The sequence below is a fragment of the Bombus affinis genome, chromosome 2 (assembly GCF_024516045.1).
Source record: "Bombus affinis isolate iyBomAffi1 chromosome 2, iyBomAffi1.2, whole genome shotgun sequence".
Lineage (NCBI taxonomy): Eukaryota > Metazoa > Arthropoda > Insecta > Hymenoptera > Apidae > Bombus > Bombus affinis.
In genome coordinates this window covers 14660700-14681203 of record NC_066345.1, presented here as the reverse complement: position 1 = coordinate 14681203, position 20504 = coordinate 14660700, and the positions used below count along the sequence as shown (strand labels likewise).

Sequence of the window (20504 nt, the reverse complement as noted above, 5' to 3'; positions counted from 1 at the left end):
CTCTGTACAAACGAAACAAAAAATATTTTTACTATCCATTTTTTTATCATTTGTTTATTGATATTTTAAGATTACATAAAAAATTAACCGAAAAAGAGAAACTCAAAATTCACAAAGTTATGAGCTGGCAAAGTGAGTGGTCCAAAAAAAGAGGGTATCCTGGCGTGCATGATTTCAACCATTTCTGGTCATTTGAAACAAAAAAGGCGAACGGATTTTTAATTAGTATAAATGCTGCTATAGCATGAACCTTGGAAAAGACAAAAAAAATTTTTTTCACAAAATGGCGGCCGTTTGAAAAAAATTTTTTTCGAAACGAAATTCAAAATTCAAGGGCGAAAGAAGCCAACGTTTACGAACCAAAAGATCTGCAATGGTACCTACAGTATGGAGCCGATTTATAGAGAATTCACAAAATTATCATAAACCTGGTGCATATATTACTTTTGTATAAAGAATCGCTGGAAGAAAGTCATGCAATAAAACTATCAACAAGTTCTGGGTCATTACTACAAAAAAACTTGTCAAGTAGAAAATTATAAAGGTTAGAAAATTATGAAAATATTTATGCGACAAATGTACATTTGATAGTAAGATAATTTGTAAAAAATGCAGCAAGGTCGAATGAGATATATCACTATATAAATAAAAGTGTAATTTTATTCAAGTCCATTTTAACCGAACACGATAGGAATAGGTTATACACGAAGTGTCGGTAGGTTCAGTGTTAAGTATTATTACAAAAATCGTTGAAATTCCCTCAGATACGCTGTATTACAAATCTATAAAATTTTGTAAATTGAATGATAATATGTAAAAATTATATTTTTAAATTCAGATAAATCGTATATTGTTTCGCCTATTCGTGTAATTCTAACGTTAATGAATTCTAGAATTCTAACATTATATGTTTGAAGTTAACAGTATCCGGCCATTTACAAACGCAAATGTAGTAGTATCGACAGCTTTGAAGTTATCGTGTGATCAACGTCGTAACTCTACGTCGTTCATTGTACACATGTCGACTCACGTTGTATCGATGTCGTGAAAACGGAATTGCGACTGTTTCCCGTTTCTTCTTTATTGTCAATGATAATCCATTGAATTTTGAATTCCATATACAGTAAACTTATTTAATATCTGGTGTAAATGTTACGTAATATTTGTGTTGTAAAAATAATGTAACGTATTGAAAAATGCTTGGTTCACGTTCTGCAATCGTGTTAATAAATTAGAATATATTTATGATCCGTCACGCGTTCCACAGACTTCGACTGACGTCAAATAACGCAAGGTCATGCGTGCATCTCCCAGCCGCTTGACAATTTATTAATTTGCAGTTGTTTCGAACAGTTTATCGACGAGCGTCATGAAATAATTGTCGAATAGTATTTTTTTGTCGATATTTCTCTCTTTTCTGTGTATAATTCGTGTTTCATATTTTTAGATTGTGGTCTGATTGGATATTTGTTAGATAACATAGCGTGATCCTAACCTTCTTCTCTCCTTCTTTTTAACGATATAAAAATAGGTTAGAGAAAATTGTTGGTATTAAAGAGATACATTTTTTAAATGGATGGTAATTTATTCCAGGGTCACTGTGATTGATGTATCAAGGTTAATCGTGGTTATTTCATAATAAAAGTATATATGATTAAGAGAGGTTACGTATTTGTGTTGTCTTTAATCCGATGGAATATAACGTAACATTTTAAAATAAAAATTATTTGAGTTATTTTAAGTAGTTCGCAGATTAAATATTTACGTTCTTAAAATGCATGTATATAAATGAATATGCACGTGAAAATTAATTCATTCGTAGATCACAATTTTTAAACTATTACAAAATTACTTTCCATGTTGATTCTTTGATTATTTCACAAATAAATAAAAGATATATATGTTTTTTCATTGTTGGAATAATTAAAGCGATATTAACGAATCTTCGTACTACGAAAAAACAAGTAACTATATTTATACAACAGATTTTATTATTTTTTGTTTATTATTCTTACCAACGTACTGTTTTGTGAGTACGTATTTTCTATACTGCACCATTTTAAGGCCATCCATTGGCTTTTAAGGTCATTCGTATGTTTAAACCAAAGATCTTTCAATAACAAATTGTTTTAATTGCAATAAAGGAGGAAGAACAGATTATGCATTTATTTTCTGCTTTCATCTTCCTATTAATGTCCCATCGTTATCTTGCTTAGCAATTGTTATTGCCTGTATGTCACACACGTGTCACTTAAAGTCATAATATGATCACTGTAATTGTCAAATGACTATGGGCGGTTTCCGCCATGAATGGACGATTCATGGATCGTATACTCTGTGTCTATATAAAACGGTCAGCCAGACGTAGCTTATGCGTTGCTCGTTGATCTTTTATCAGAATTTCACGATACCAGAAATATATTAGGAATGATAATATATTTTAAAACAGATTCAAATTGCTTAATAAATTATTCTCCGCTTCTTTGTTTCAAAATTACCGTTCCTAATAACAGTAAAATGGAGCAAATCCTACGAAATTTAGAATTCAAATATACACATATCTTTTAATTTGAAGTTCAATATTATAACTTTCCAATAAATACTTTATGTTATTGTACATAATATTCTCCTATAATGTTATCGTAAATTTCTTCGCTTTCGGTCCTATTAATATCAATTGTTTGTCGACAAGACCAACTGAATACCATCATACACGCACAGGATATTTAATAGAATATCTAATATTGGTTTCGCAAGCATGATATTTCGTGTATATCAAAGAATGATATTTTAGACAACAATGGATAGTACTTCTGTTAAATCAACCGATATATAGTAAACAAGGTTTTATTGCACGATGTGCATCGAATAGGTTTTCTGTCAGGCATCGCGAAGCTTTCAGAGGTTCGATTACTTTCAATGCGTTTACCATTCAGTCATCGATACACCGAGTTTGTCTAAATCGAATTTATTCGAGTAATCCGGTGCTAATTCCACGGCTTTGTTAAATGTCCAATGACAAATCGATTTCGTCAATAAAGGCAAGTTTGCTTTTTCCCAAGAACTTCTTCGAAATTTAATTTTAGCTTTACCTTCGTCGTACAGGGCGTTTCGTCGAAGCTTCGATTCCCCGATATCCTCGTTCTTCTTCTCTATTTAATAATAAACAATTTTTAACGATAAAAGTCTCCATTTTTTGATCTTTTAATTCTTTTTTTATCAATAATAGAAATATTCTACCAATAATGATAAGAATTCGTTGGAAAAGAGAAGATACATTTTCCCCAATCTTTATCTGTATCTTTGATCTTCTCTTCCTTAAAAGGAAATTAAAACGATTGAATTTGTTTAAGAAAAATACGAATATATTTCTCCTATCGTGTCGTTTGACCCACGAAGGAACTAACTGAAATGCAATATATCTCCATAATTCCTCGTGGACACGGCGTACAACCGGAAGTCTCGTCCGGTAATAACTATAGCGAAGATCGTCAAGAATTTCCGACTATAGCCTATTGTTCCTTTTTCATTATGTTCTCGAGATAATTATAAGTGTGCAGGATAATATTCTACGATTACAAGCATATACATATACATGTACACCGCGTGTTACAAGATACGATATGAAATTTTTTGACACGAATTCTGTCAATGACCGCACACTCGTCTACCGAAGAATCACATCGAGCTGTACGATTTCGATCTTTCTGATCCATCTAAATGGATTACACGTGTACTGCTTAAAGATTCAGTCGTTCGACCTTCGACAAATTGACGATTTCAAACAAGCTTTACATCGAACGTTCGTACTTATCGTTACATTTATTTCCTTGTCTCGAAACATGGTGTATCGAACGATCGATGAGTGCAAAAATATTCTCAAGGTTCGGTACGAACCAGACACCCTGTATAAGCGCGTTGAGATAGGCACAACTTGGTATACAAATTGGTAAAGTTGCAACGCGAATCGCTCGCAGGGCATCCTCGCATTGAAACCGTTCGATGAACGTTATTCTCGTTCCCGTAAATTACCAGCCATGGTGTACCGTGTTGTCAGGGGGGGAAAAATGAATGACGTCATCCACTCCCACGGACCGTGCATGGAACATAGAGACAAACGTTCCGTGTGCAAATTTTTCCTCGCTGCAAACGGTCTCCTATCATTTGCACGTCTTTCGTAGATGTCTTCTCGAGTCATTTGAATTTTCTATATTTGCCTTCTATTTTTAGCAACTCTGCTGCCTTTCTTCGCGCGACCTAACAAAATCGTTCGTGGTTAGCTAGGTTGTTTATTCGTGATCGGGGTTCGAACGCGTGTTCGTTTAAATCGCTCGTGAAATCGATCACGAACTGACCGGTTTGCCGGAATCGTATTTCAAAGTCGTTGGTGTTTAAAGCAGTCTGTGAACCTGCCTGTGAACGAAGGGTAGAAATGGTCACAATGGCTACTCAAGGTTTCAGCTGGATGTATCTGTACCTCTTTTGCTCTCGGTATGTCGTTATCTACCTGCAGCAAGTGGAACAGGTAAACGGGGAGAAAGTCATGGTTTATCCAAAGTAAGACTCGAAGTACGTAGCTGCGTCGAATTGAGAATGCAACCACGCGAAATTCGTTGGCGTGCGCTTGAAAAGCGGTTAGAAAAAAGCAGAGCACAGAGAAAGCTGTTGACTCTCGATCGTTTCTGGCAATCGGCATCAAAACAGAGATTAAAATTCTCGCTCCACTTGATACGGTTGATTACGCGCGTTTATCAACGGTAACAATCGCAAACTAAACATTTACTTTCCCACCAGCAAATCCAGCGTACGGTCCATCAATCATTATACAATCCTCTGTGTTAATAAGCGAACAGGTAGAACATTAATCATCTTGAAATTGCCGCAGCGAATCTTTCGCCAAACTTCTTTCTTCCGTTTCCGAAACGATGCTACGCGTTTTCCTCAAACTTTTCAACCTGTCCAAGCCGTGATATTTCTTATCCGTCTTAGCGTATGCTAATGAGATGATATTGTGGCTGGCGTCAACGAGTTACAGATAAACGCGCTCTTACCAGGCACCTCGAAAAAGTTTCCACTTTCAGAAGTTTCTCGTCGGTTTACGTAGGATGGAAAAAAGATGCACTTCTTTCTTTTTTCTTTCCTTTTTTTTTTAGTCGGTTTATCTTTAGAATTCGACTCGGTTATTCTCTTGGCGTAGGTTACGATGCCTCGTGCGTTTTAAATATTTATAACCGGCGTATTGTTTGTTGGAATTGTACTAAAGTTAGAATTATCGTGACTCGATTAAATCTCTGGTTAAACGATGGTCGCTCGAAACTTGGTATTATTTCTTTGAAAAATTTCTGAGTCGATAATCGTATTAAACGGATCGATCGGGACAATTATATTTTGATAAAATACAATAGGACGGTGATAGCTGGATCGAAACAATATCAGCTAAATATAGACGTGTGCGTGGATATGTAATTATAATATTAATATATCATAATATTAGATTTATTTATCGTAATTGAAACAGAGAACTATGACTATTTAATTTGAACTTAATGTAGTAATGTGATACGATTAAAGCTATTAAATTTGTTTAACTACTCAACGTACAACTCGCAACTCATAACGACTCGACAGCTTATGAATAACGATTAACCCGTAGTTATTCGCAGCTTATGAATAACTTCCACTGCAACTATTGACTATTGATCATTGTCTGCACCAAGTGCTTGCAGCAGAGTTTTCGATATTCCTGTTACAGGTACGGCTGTTGGTGACCTACGCCTTTTTCAATTTGCTCATTATCCTAAAGGCCCATCCTTCGCGATTTCTCATGCTTTCCAGTCCGTCAACACTTTCGTTTTCTACCTATAGTTCATCGGGATTTTCCTCAGGGTTTTTCCACGATACTACAGTATTATATTAAAAATAAAGCGTGATCTAGAATCGAGTGTTAGACCTTGAACATACTGTTGGGAATTTACCACGGGTAAAGGCACGTGAAAAGAGACGAGATTGACCTGTACCGTTAGAATCGTAAGCAAAAGACAGCAGCGTAGAAAATATTATCGTGTCGAACTTATCTCGCTGACGAAAATTTGATTTACAGTGTATATTGCGTTTGTCATTAGGTGGTAATGACAAACGCCGCAATCACTTAGTTGCCAACCCAATAGATAGATCGTAGTATCAACTTTCTCCTAATTAACCCTGTGAATAGATGTAGATGGAACGTGAGCTCGTTCGTCTAATCGAAGAAAAATAAAGGAAAGACAGCAGCGTAGAAAATATTAGCGTGTCGAACTTATCTCTCTGAGGAAAATTTGATGAATGTGTATTGTGTTGGCAACTAAGTGATCGCGGCTTTTGTCATTAGGTGGTAATGACAAAGCAATTGCCAACCCAATAGATAGATCGTAGTATCAACTTTCTCGTAATTAACCCTGTAAATAGATGTAGATGGAGCGCGAGCTTGTTCATCTATCGAAGAAAAACTGTTGCCTCGATGATAGATTTTCCATGTTCCCTTGAATCAGTCGTGTCCGACAAAACGATATAATTGATAAAATGGGAAAACGAAGATATCGATGCGCGATATGTCGGTCAGAAATTACTCATGCCCAGGTGAACGGGTTCCCTTTAAAAAAAGAACGTGCCATTAGTCAGCCGTGATAGACGAGAACTTGTTTGCTGTAAAGCGAGTTTTACTAGAAAAACCGCCTGCTACGTTAGTCATCCGAAGTGATACAGCGCGTTGGCGAAGAAGCTGCTTGAATTCAGAAACAAGTGTGCCTTTCTTTTTTAAGAAAAATGGGCGGAAATGTAATCTTAGGAAAAATTTTCCAAACTCGGGAAGAGGGTCGACATGTTACTTTTGAAACAGAGAAACGGTAAATTAAGGATCACAAGGGAAAATACAGTAAGTAGACGGTAGTAAGATACAGTATCGATAGAGAACTTTCTTTTTTTCTTCGCTTTTTTTAGACTATTAGCAATCGTATGGATTTCTCGACGAACATATGTTTTTGACTCGTCGTACGGAATTCGTTGTTATATCGAATAGCTTAGCGATATAACGTTAACAATTAGCGTTAAGATCGGTAAATATTATAACATATTGTGTATATATTTGGTCCTTCGCAAGTCCAGTTTTGCTTCAATTCTAAAAATACGAAAATACATTATTCCTCATACAATGTAACGTGAAAATTGAAATTATATATGTAGTAAAAAAATGTACTGATTTCTAGCTTGAAAATTGGTGTACAGTCGTATATCTACAAAGACGGCGATATTTATTGAATGCTTTAAAAGAAAGAAATGCTTTAAAATTACCGCACGCTTCTGACTGTACTATGTATACATCAAATTAGCGTACACTATAAAAATGATTGTATACTTGGTATATCACGATCCAATATACATATTATACTTGGTAGAAGAGATACCACGAGGCCGTAAATTATAGTAATACAAAGTTTGACTAACTCTTCCACGATACGATACAGGAAATACTCGGGCAAACATAGCATTTAAACGTTATTATGCATAATCAGGTTTCATTATCTATTAATATGTCTATAGCGATTAGATAAGGTGCGAATTTTTTATATTTAGCGCCTGACGCACAAAAAAGTCTTGACGAATGGTTTTCCAATCGAAACGCTTTTCCCTCGCCTCTCGGCGAATTTTACATCGCGCGTTTCATTGTCAATTCATTATCACATGCTGAAAATTGAATTCAGGTAATGCTCGTCGTTTTTATATCGGCTAACATTCTACTATTCGGTAGAAGGTTTCGCGAGGTTGCATAAAGTGAATTAACATCGTGCAATACAGAATGTCATGAGTCAGAATATCATGTTCTTTCGTGACAATGGTATATTATACTTCATCAAACTGCTCGCAGAAGCCACGTGAAAAACTTTCTTCGTTCGTCCAAACAGCTGTTGAAAGACAGAAGGAAATAATACGTTATTTTTATTTTTATTTTTACTAGCAATTTTTTTTATTTCGATCGTGTCTTCGTTTTTGTTCAACCGTGGCAGATCGAACAAATTTGCGACGTTCCGAAGACGCGAGATCGCAACGAGAAATCACAAAAACAGTTCACACCGTGTTACAAACGTTTCTTAACATTTGGCGAATATAACGTGAAACATATTAAACGATGCAATAGCAAATATACATCACATGGAGATTCGGTTAGTCTTAAATAAAATATAAACCACATGACGATATATCGAAGCTTTCAGTGTGCAATAACGACGGTCGTTGCGATTTATCTGATCGCGAATCAGCAATAGCTCACGTGAAATATATTATCTGTTCGCACTTGACGAAACTTTCCAAATTAATTAAAACGAGTATCTCCGATATCGTAGAGATCTAGGTAGTGATACAGAGACAGAATTGGCTGTGCACTTGAATGAAATTAATTGCAAAAGGTAAAATAAAATTTAATCTTGGTTCTCGCGATAACTGAAATTCACGTATGTAAATGTAGGAAGATGAAAATGCAAGTAGATCGTATGGTTCGTTCGACGTCCTTTTTCTTTTTTTCTTTTTAACTTATTTTAACGCCTTAAGCGTTTTCACCCCTTCGACTATCGACACGCATTTCTAACTCAGCCTGTACATCGTCAGTGGCAAGGTTTATCGAAGACGTGTACGAGTTGAAAATTGAACGGAAAGAATGACGAGAACCATGACGAAGGATCGATATCAATATCCTTGCACTCTCATCGGAATATGTCGGACGTTCAGGGAATTCATCCCGGTCGGGTAACGCGGTGCACGATTTTTCTGAATAGAAATCTCGTTATCACCTTGACGTCTCGCTTTACAAGACCACGTGCGCATCTAGTTTACGCGGGGACATCGAATTACGTGCGTGCTCGTATTTCACCTGTGTAATGCTTATTAAATTTAGCACGTGTGATTGGATCCTTAGAGCGGCGGCGAGCCACTCTTTGTTCGCCGAACGGACCTCGCGCGTCGCTAAGCAAGAGGTGTATATTTTCTTTGTCCGAAGAAGCGGACTGGTTTCCAGGGGTGGGAAATGGCGGGGAAAATACGTGGGTGGTGACTCGTTGAAACGGGAGACAGATGGAAGAACGTGTCGCGGAATTGGATTGTACGGTGACAGCTGTTTGCGGATGGAACAACTTTGTTTCGGCGAAACTCCTTCGATCTTGTAGGTCGCGCGGGCTTTTAGATCTTTAGGATCGCCGAAGTTTCAAGCCGCGATCTCTCTCTTTCGTTTCTTCTTGGTTTTTTCGTCCCAAAGTGTACGCGAAGATTCTTTAACACGCGTTGGGAGTAAAATTGGCGAAGGAGATGGAAGAGCGAAAACGAGAGAGATCGTTCGTAAAGATAGGATTATTATAATATTGGTGTTTTATTTATCTTACGAGAGCTTGTTCTTATTGGGAGGAAAATTATAGTTGACTATAGCATAGCTAATAACGAATCTCGTGTTTTTGGGACGGTTTTTCTTAAAATTATTCCGAATTAAATTAAGAAAAATCTTTTTTTTGTAGATCAAATAATTACTCTCGATGGAATCGATCGGTTTAACTCGATGGTAATTCAAATACGAAGCTCGATATTTGTTAGAAGGGATATCGACGTCAAAATTAATTTCCACAAATATTATTATTAAACAACGGATAATTATTGTTAAACAACGAACGTTATTATTTAAATGCCGTCGCAAATATCCAGAGTGAATTTTGTAGAAAATTGTAAATGTTAATCATACTCGGAAGGAAGTAGAGGAATATCAGTCTCTGCCTACCGGAAATATCGATTTATCAAACGATCGATCTTACGCAAAATTCTTCAACCGCAGAAGCATCTATATTAAATATATATTATTACATTCTTATTCTATTTTCATTTTATTTTTATTTATAAAATAACGTTTCTACGATAATTTATTTGTACGAAGAAATATATTCTTCATAGACGTGTACGCTTAAAATAACACGATAACAATACCAATACTAAAGTATATATAATACTAAACTATATTAAAAGTATAACCGTGACGTCCAATTCAACATGAATTCGATCTCGACAGAATCCTAACCTAATCAAAATTTACGCTATCGATTTTTTTCCTCGTTCCTTTTTTCCCAAAAGACTTTCGCGGATTTTCGTTTCATACGCAGGGTGGGGGCGGTGGGGGAAAATACGCAACACGCGCGAACGAGCAAGTAAACACAGCGCGCGTTTTATTCGCGCGCGTAACGAGCGCCTATGTACCGGCAACAAAGAACAATGGCCGGAGATGAGGAACAAAGGGAACGTTTAGAAAACACTCGCGAAACAATCGAGTGAATGTCGATCGATCGTACGCGTCACTCGCAACCCCGTTTGTACAGTGACTTCTAGCTTTCCCTGCAAAACTCACGATTCGTAAAAAAAAAAAAAAAAAAAGAAAAAAGGAAAAGGAACGATAGAAGGGAAAAAGGACGAAAATATTCACGATCGAAAAATAGTTGGTATACCGCAACTTTGACTTCTTAGGTACGACGCGCCATTATAATGGCTTACTCTACTGACTCATTCGCTCACCGTTTGAACTAACGGATCTATTTCTTTTGAATATTTTGAATTTCTTCTGAATGTTCTATAACAGTGTTAACAATATATACAGGCAGAATATATACTCTTTATCGTTGATACATTACTCAGATATCAATTATTGCTTTGCGTTAAAATAAATATGCCATTGTTAGATGCTGTTTTTAACATGCCGATCCGCATTCTTGCAATATTTCACAATCTTTAATCTAAAAGTATCGCTAGAAAATAGAAAACGAAGAATAATTTGCTACAATTTGGAAACAGGCTCGGATCGCTATAATATACAAAATATGAAATGAAAAATTTGCATAATTTTTTATAGAATTATCTAATAAAATATAAAATAATGTAGTATAAAAATGACATGAAATTACGATAAATAATCTCGTAAAATACAGGCTGTACGTTATTCGGAAGAAGGGTTTCAGATAGAATTTGTCCTATTTCGAGAGAGCTATCTTGGCCATGGTCGCAGTTCTTTTCTAGGTGAATGCACCTCCGAGACTCGAGGGTGGTGTCCTTTGTTTTTGTAAATGATACGATACATTTTTTTAAACGCGATTCGATGCAGGTTTTAATTCTCTACAGAAGAGTATACAAGTACTTAATTCGAAAAATGATTAGTTTAAAAGATATCTTAAATTTAATTTCTTTTTCTTTTCTTTTTTCTTTTTTTTCTTTTTTTTATTTTTTTTATTTAATTTGTACTTTACAATTTGTCCAGCTGATCATTAAATTTAATATTATAGGACTTGTCGTGTGAATGGGAAGAAAGGATAAGAAAAAATGTACAAGTTTTTAAGCTTTCATTAGTTTTTATTCACTAACAGTCTTGATTAAGAATACAAAATCTAATACTGGTACTAATAAATATAGAAAAATATAAATATCCACATAAAACTGTAGATACCGTCATATATACAAAATCATACATACAAAACCATATATACAAAAATTATTATATACAGAAAAAGAGAGTCTGGCAAGATTATTGGGGATCGAGGTATCCCAGTTTCAACCAATGTGCTGCCATGTCTCTGGGCGATTCTCCCGACTCCCAGTCTAACAGCAACCTCGCGGTCAATTCTTCTCCCGAAGAAGGGTTGATGTTCGTCAGGCATCCTGTCCGTTTCAACATTGTAACTTGCGCCACGCGGTGTTTCAGCGCTTGCTCCGCTTGGTCTTGCACGCCTGGCAGGCGGATCTTCTTGGCCCATGGTGCCATCGATGCAAATTTGCGTGGCAGCAAACGGATCGAACTGAGGGTTTGGTGGGTTTCTATCCCCCAGTCGATCAAGAGGGTGGTGTAACCCGTCGCCGTTTGTCGTAACAGTATAGCTCTGTCCCAGAAAGTAGCACTTTCAAAATTTGCCAGCACGGCGACGAGCATGCCTGGCTTCAAACGTTTTGCCTTTGGCAAGTTCTTCGTGGGTTGCTGCAGCATCTCCGAATTGAGCGTTTGAGTTATCTTGGGCCATCCAACCAAGCGGACCCATATGGTGGTAAGTGATTCGACTCGTACCACCTGGACAGGGACGCCTTCTCGGAACCGATCGTTCGTACGTTGTAAGATCTCCATGTTCAGCAAGTCTTCGAAAAAATTTCGAATTTCAATATTTGACTGTACTGGTCTGCGTAGTTTACGTGTCTACGTCTGACGATGGTCTGGCTCCGCCGGGTATCGAACCCCTTTTTATATGGTTACATAGTTACAGTGGCGACCTCGGTAGTTTTGCGGCCACCATTTGAACTAAACAAATTTTTTCATTCGTCTTGTTTCTCGCTTTTCTTTTCCTCGCAATATTTTATAACAGTGTTAACAACGTATACAGGCAGAATATATAGTCTGTTTTTGATACGCCAGTGTCAGATATCAGTTGTTGCCTATCGTTAAAATAAATATGCCGTTATTATATGCACTTTTTAACATGCCGATCCGCATTCTTACAATATTTCACAATCTTTAAACTAAAAATGTCGCTAGGAAATAGAAAACGAAGAGCAATTTGAAAAGCTGTAGCTCGCTATGAGTGTGAAAATCCTGACGTGGATCTATGTGTCTTATCATGCTTTAAAATGTATCACATTCAATTATATTATTAATTATTGAAGTAAATTATTAAAGTTCAAATGCGTCATGCCTTTAAGAAAAATTATCATTTAATTATCCAATGTGCTTGCGTAGAGAACAGCATTATCCGTCGCATATTGCGGTGCTGCATGCTTTACGCGTAATCAAAGAAACATCCGCGCACAAAATTCAATCGTACCTAAGACGTTAAACCGATCCTTTGCAAGTTTTCTTCAAAGAGATAAGCGGTACGACTCGTTGGATCGAAGGGTTTCTTTTCTTCTCCCTTTTTTCCTCTTTTTCTATTTGCTCCTTTGTTTCTCTTTGGTCGTCGCTAGTTTATGTTTTAGCGGCGAAGAGAAATATTTCGAACGAATTTGATTTGCCGAGTTTAAACTCGGCTCTTCGTCGATATCCGATTCGTAGTTTAGTGATTGACAATTATTGGAGTGGTGAAAAACACGTTGTATTTCATGTGTTTTATGGAAGACCGCTTTTTAAATTCAACATATACGAAACTCCCATAACCTCTCGTATCGGATAGATGGAATTTTATATATATATATATTACAGTTTTCTTGTATAAATAGGAAAATTTTTATTTTGATACTTTATCTCCTCTGCATTATGAATTAGTCCGAAACTCTTTCCGACAACTTCTCTTCGCGAAATTAAAAATTCCTTGCTATGGAAAATCGTAGAAAATAAAATTCCTATATTAATCCTCTTTTGTTATCAATTTTTATTGTAGAGTAACTTTTTTATCTGAATCCTTGCGAAGCCAGTAAAGCATAAAACGAGGCAGATGCGTGTCAAGGCTGTTGATCGATTGCTACGAAATAATTGCACTGCGAAAAGCTCGATCAGTGCTTTGCAGGCTTAATAGACGGACAAAGCGAATAAGATCAAGTAAGAACTTTCGTAAAATAAAACATTTTTATTTCGAGAAGCGCGAGAAAATTAGAACGTTCGTTTCTATTATTCCTAAATTCGTGAGAACGTATTCCATCGTTTCTCTCTCGCTTCCATTCGATTCCAATGTTTAAACGTACTTTCACCTCTATGTCGATCAAGCTTTTAATCGAATTCTTTTCGAATAACTTTTCCGTATAATCGACACGTGCCGTAGTTTCTCGCGTTTCATCGACTCGCGATCGTCGTGAATATTCCCCGATACTCATTCATCTAACTAAGTACTTTGATGAAACCCGATGTTTCGTAAGTAAAGCTAATTCATTGCACTTTACGCGAATTCTTGTCGCGGATCGATCAACCTCGTTACCCGATAACAGTGTCCAATAATGCCTACAATTCGCTGGATTAGGCCCTGGTTTACCGTTTCCTGTTATGTAAATTGCATTACATTACATAACGGTGAACGATCGGAACAGGAAGCAAGGAGTGGCTAACGCATAATGCTTAAGCTAATACGAGAACACCATTCGCATTGCTCATTAGCTACAATCGCGTATCGTACGATAAAACACGGGTCGTCCTTGTGCGTGCGCTCTATCAATCAAAACCAGCTATCTGCACATTTTTTTACCTGCTTTCAAAAAATGCGATTTTAATCGGTCGATAAATTAGGAACAGAAAAATTTGCGATGATTCTTATTTCGCGCGATCGAAATAGGATGCAATATTCACGAGCGCGACGCACTACGATAGCGTACGGCGGACTCGATTCGCGAACGTTTATTTAAGCTGACTAAAATTTCGCCACGATATTCGTTGAATTTGTCACGATGAATGTTTCGTTGAATCGTCGTGTAATGGCTCGTTACACGAACGAAAGTCGTAGGTAGCGGAAAAAGTGAGTCAACTATCGTATTCGCTATAAATTCTACCACGATACAGCAAAGTTGTTTGTCAAACTATGCAAGAAATTTTGTTGAAAGAGCACAAGCAAGGAATAATCGTAGGAACAAAGAAGCTAAAATATCGCGACGAAAACGCGCACGTATGTGTTGTTCACCGTAACGCGAGCGTACGAACGAACTACGAGACTATCTCTGGTCCTGTCTGCTGCTCTTGTCTCGTCTTTCTGACGTGGACCGACGACTACCACCCTCCGTATCGTCCACCAAGATTACTCCCCTAGACGGTTCTCCTTTTTACCGGTGCCACGTGTGAGAGTTGAATTACTATCTCGACTAGACGGATCCGCGGGCTTAATCGTGACTCGACCTCGTGCTCTTCTTTTCCAACGGTGTTTTCAAACAGACTAAACAGACACGCGCGCGCACATCCGTACGACAGCAATTTTTCCTTCGAATATCCTCAAGAACAACGTTCCCTCGTTTTTCGTCACGTTCTTCGTTAAAATCGTGTATTATGATTTAATTTCGGTCTGTTTTTCCTCTCTCCTCGTCCCTTCCAGCCGCACAGCAGCGAAGCCACGACGTTTTTCTCGATACACGAGAAACGAAGGGTAGTCTGATTCGTTTTCTCAGAAAGAATCGGTTTTAGTCGAGGATCCTACGGGTTCCTCCGTGGACAGAGAAGCATCGGGTTTGATTAATAGTGGAACGTTAGGTTAGGTGGTTCGATCATGGTCCAGCTTCTTGCGGTAAATCGATGTTGTGCAACTGTAGTTCGGACGATGTAATTGACTCTTTCGCGATGCTGCCCGAGACTGCAGCAAAGGGTAAAACGTTAAATATAGTACCATAAATTTCACATGATTTAATACATGCAACGCGGTTATTAATCTCTTAGAAACGTCTCTTGAAAAAAGTTTCCAGAATATATCCTTCGATATTTTCAATGTTTATCGCGTACTTCCCGGCGTTTATTTATATAGACGTTGTGAAATTTACGAGGGTGAATGGAGGAACAGTAGGACGTCGTGATTTTATTTTATTTTATTTTATTTGTTTATTCTATTAACCGATCGTATGACAGAATTCGCAGAACGAATGTACAAAGTTTCTTGAAATGGTATGCGACGAAACGCTTGCAAATGAAGAACGCGCAAATTGTGCAGTCGTTGCAAACTTATCCCACGCAGAAACGGTAAAATATTCAATATATTCAAAAATATGATAACGGTATATTTTATGACGTGATCCGTGCATAGTAATACGTGTCAAGGGTAGTAATTAGTATAGAAATGCCAATAACGTATTTTTGCAAAACTAACTCGCAAACGCATAGCCGTAGAATCTACGTTAAAAACGACGATTTCCAGTTCTATCTAGAAACGACTATGAAACGGCATCTGTGTACGTCAGTGTGGAAATTTTCCACGAGATAAACTTCCCGCGAAATATACCACAGTCAATGTAAGGCACACAGAGACAGCGTAAGCTGTGATTCTTTTTTTTTTTCGTATTGGAAAAGAAATTCGAGACGGCAGAAGTTTCTGCGTCAGAAATTATTCGAACGTGAGTCAACTAACGTATCTTTAAAAGCGCTAGTATCTCAACCTTGCGAATGCAGACATTGATAGGTGGTTGTTGCACCAAGCCACGGATACGATAAGCTTCGTTTTGACCAATTATACGTAATAATATTTCATATTTCACTATCGATATCAAATTTTTAAAATCGCTCGAAACCTTCAAGCTCGAGTCGCCCATTCGCAAATCCTACGTAGAGCTCCAAGTCTCATTTTCTTACGTGCTGACGTCTTCTAGCAACGAAAAAAAGAAAATTTTCTTCGCGCATAACCCTTTTAAGTGTCACTCGACAGCTGTTTCTTTCTCGAGTACACCCTCTGCAAAGACACACATCGCGTCGTCGTAGCGCACCCCAGGCAACCGACTGCTCACTTCCGTTTCGCCAAGCTCTTCATGAAACTGTACAGTTTGTCGTGGAAAAAAAAGACGAGGAAGGAAAAAAAGGGAAAAACATTTCAGCTTCGTGTTCGTACGAGAGGCGTCCACCTTTTTTTCTGGGTTAGTAGATTCTGTAAAAAACCGTGTCACTTGATCTCTCTCTTTCTCTCTCTCTCTCTCTCTCTTTAGATATTTTCTGGTAAATAAACGCCGTTAAATCAAGCGAAGTTGGCAACGGTGCCATTGAAGTTGTTTCAGTGTAACTGTTGCTCTTATCGTTGTTACCGCAATTGTTCTTGAAACCGTAGGCTTCAACTCGCAGGGTTTCCTGCTTGATACTACGATATCTTTGATTTTTTCTGCTTTGTCCCGCGTATACAATAAAGATACAATTTTATAAACATTATTGTGCACTGAAAAATTGCACAATATACGCTACAGTTACGTAATATTCGATGCAATTTTATGCTGTTTACGAGCGAAACCAACGAAACAGAATTTAAACAGACATTTGTTTTATCTGGTAAATTCGTAGCAAATAATTTACTTTCGATATTTTCCCTATCTTTCTGTATATATATTTTTTTTTGTTTTATAAATTATTCGGATTATCCACGGATGCAGAGATATCCGCGATTTAATCGTCGCGCAACGATCTATCGATTGTTCGAATTACGATAAAACGTGGAAAGCTAAAAGTTTTAGATAAACAGAGGGGGTAACTCGTACGATCTTCGCCACTAATATCTAGCTAATTACAACAGTATCTACTAACCCAACTCTGTTTGACCACGATATTACCAATTACGATCTGGCCTAATTATACCGTTAGACTAATTACAATCAACTTCGTTACGTCCACAGGCGTATTTGTGGCTAACCATTTAATTTTAACATGTTATATCTTGGGTCTCGTGTTTCGTCGCGATAAAGGAATACAGGCGTGACCATACTTACGTCATTATTGTTATAACGTTACATATCACGTATTGTTTATCTCAGATACGTTGAATCGTTCTAATCACCGTGTTTCGAGTGATTCTTCCAGCATAAAAAGACATTCTTTCGTTTGTAGTTGCGTTTTGAAATTCTATTCTAATTCCCAATTGTTTCTTTTCTACAGTACCTTTCATTTTCGAAACGAAAGTTACGCGGTTTTGTTTTCTGTTTACGCGGCTGAACCACGCAACTGCGGCGGACTGTAGCTCCGATTTCGTCGGGGATGGAGAAAAATCGTAGACTCGCCAAGTTCAACGTACGAACCAGACGGAAAATGTAAACGCGTTTCTCCTTCCTCCTCATTTGCGGAATTTTATTAAATTACAGTTACGTCGAATCGAACGTCTTTCAAATTAAGAAGCAATTTTCGAGCAAAATATCTCGATATTTTTCCTTTTTTAGAAATTGATAAACAAATTGTCGAGTTCTATTTAGAAAAGTAGCAAAATTGCATTTTCCCGGTACGTACTATTACGTTGGCAACTAAGTGATTGCGGATTTTGCCGATACCACCTAACGACAAAATCCGCAATCGCTTGGTTGCCAACCCAATAGAGTAATTAAATACCTACGAACATAGATTTTGTCGAAGCATTCGACTTTTCTCTGTCCTCGACGAAATCGGAGCTACAGCTCGTCCTAGTCGCGTGGTTCATCCTGTACAATATTGCGCTTGCTCTCAATTCGGATGCCGATACATAGGGTGAGTCACTTAATTTATTAACGCTGCAGGTACAGATCTTTGAAATATTTAAATACGCTATTTCTAGTTAATTGGGTTTGGCACGACCACGTTTAGTCACTGAATTTTAAATAACTTTAGGCGTTCCTGAAGTCGATCGCTTTCTATTTAACGGGTGTTACTTAACAACACTTTCAGTCACTCGTTGAATTTGAAACAATTTTATACCCATAAATATACCCATTTGAACGATTTCACAAGCTTACGTGATTATTTTCTACCTGATATATGCACGGTATTTGCGATAAAAGCACTAGTATTATATGTTGAAAAATATCACGCATCTGTCAAATCGATCGTTTCGCGTACGACAGCCTGAGGATGGACAGGACAGCGAGTGAAAAATATTCAGACGAACATTATGAAGCTCGTCATAGCCAAAAAGCAACTGACCGTTGACGAACGAGTGAACGAGCCGGTTAATAAACAGCCTGGCACATGGAATTTCTTTGGAATTATATACTTCGAATTGCCGAGACATTAATCGGCCTTGACGTTCGAAGCCTGGCGCCGCTGTGCCATAAAGTTAACAGTGTTACGTGTCCTCTATGCATCGCGTATTTCTCCGTTTCTCCTTTTTATTCCTTCCGGACCTGTTCCACCAAAGAAACTCGTTGCTGTTTCGCGACGCTCTAATTAGTTTCCATTTCAGGATTCTTTATCGCCTCTGTCGCTAGTGACACGTTTACGTGGTAATCGTCGGTGAAAAATTGGAACACGCGATTCTCTTCGTCCGAAGAATAATATCGTATCTGTGCGAAATAAATAGAATTTACAGCTTTCAGATTGTTCGTTGGGAAAATACCGGTGCGATTTTATCCACTCGGAATGTTCGCTGCGAGATTTACGAAAAGTTCGAGGAGATTCTAGTTTTAGAGAATCGGAATTCCTTTTTCTTTTTAACTTATTCGGTCGCTTTGCATACCACGTTCTTGTGTATTTACGATTCGACGATTATTTCTCTCTGACAAGTGTTTCGTCATTATTTGCCAGTTTATCGTTTGCTCTAATTTTTGCGGCTTTCAGTTTATTAAAATGCAGTGTAACGCGCCAACGAGAATCGTAAGTAATAATAAGAATCGTGATCGACGCCACGAATCACCCCATCCCGGTTAAGATAATTATAATTTGTAATTTAAAATATATAATTTATTTCCAAAAGCTTTTTCTCCAAGAATATACATTTTTGGAGAGAACAAATTCAGACGAGAAGTGATTAACAAGTTGAGATGTACTTTGTTGGTGGGGATGACATAGAGACGGTCGAAAATGGGTAAAATTCTTTCGCTTTCCCAGCTTTATCTGAATTAACAATAACCCTAAGAGATTTCTTAACCTGTAGGATGTCTCATAGCAGGTAACGGTCTTGAGAGTAAAGCGAAAATGCTAGATTTATGGCAGTTTCTTAGAATTATTGCGGATCGTCCTACGTATGTTGTACAGCTGGTGGCCGAGGGATGGATTCTTTTTTTTTTTATTTATTATTTGTATTCACAATTTGTCCAATTTGGACATTTGGTAGAATTTTTTAGCAGTTATATTAACATGTAGGTGGCTACCTCCTGGATTTGACAAAAATCAGTGAATCATTGACAAAGTTTCGCCTGTATTCGTTCAACGAGACGATGGAAGGCGAAGGAAATGTCCTAATCCGTTGATAGGATTTTCGATGGTCAGTTTTCTCGGAAAAATATTTTGTCTTTATTAATTATTTCGAGTAGCTTCCGAGGGTTCTAAATCCATGAAATTAAATGAGATTAAAAGCTGTTATAAAACTTGGAATCAATGGTAGTTTCCTACGTACTCGATAAACCTGAAGGAAAATTTCCTTTTCTTTATTCGAACCTAAAATAACATAATCTCGAGAAAAGTAACCATCTGCTGTGCATAATCCGCTCGTACAGTTCTCGAATTGTTTATTTATTTATTTATTATTTATATTCACAATTTGTCCAATTTGGACGTTTGGTAGAATTTTTTAGCAGTTATATTAACATGTAGGTGGCTACCCCCAGCGAGGTACCATTCTCGCGTTTGCTAGGTCATATCCTTTGTGAGGTCTGCTGGGTGCTTCCTTTTTAGCCTTCTATCCATGTTTATGGTTTTGAACGTTTTCGCTGCTAGCCGGTTTGGGTGTGTTGCTATTCTTGCCCTCTAGAAAGAAAATACCCTCTAGATCAAATCCTTAGATTCTACTGGAACCAACAATATAAAACTATTATAAGCCATGTCATTGTATCGCGCCAAATGAAGTTATTGAAAATTCTCAACGAGAATTGATTGTAAATATTCTAATAAATTCTTGTCTTGTATCTTTCCGCGTTGCTGC

The 20504-nt window shown here is 37.3% G+C and overlaps 1 protein-coding gene and 1 long non-coding RNA gene across 2 annotated transcripts in view; one reads left to right on the top strand and one right to left on the bottom strand.

Moving 5' to 3' along the window:
* The window catches only part of LOC126926662 (PRL-1 phosphatase), an 85978-nt gene that overhangs the window by 2246 nt on the left and 63228 nt on the right, over positions 1-20504 (top strand). The gene's annotated exons all lie outside the window — the stretch shown is intronic.
* Positions 19638-20322, bottom strand: LOC126926782 (uncharacterized). The gene is made up of 2 exons (XR_007714862.1): positions 20185-20322; positions 19638-19734 (listed from the first exon to the last, which is right to left on the bottom strand). It is a non-coding gene; the product is annotated as an uncharacterized LOC126926782 (long non-coding RNA).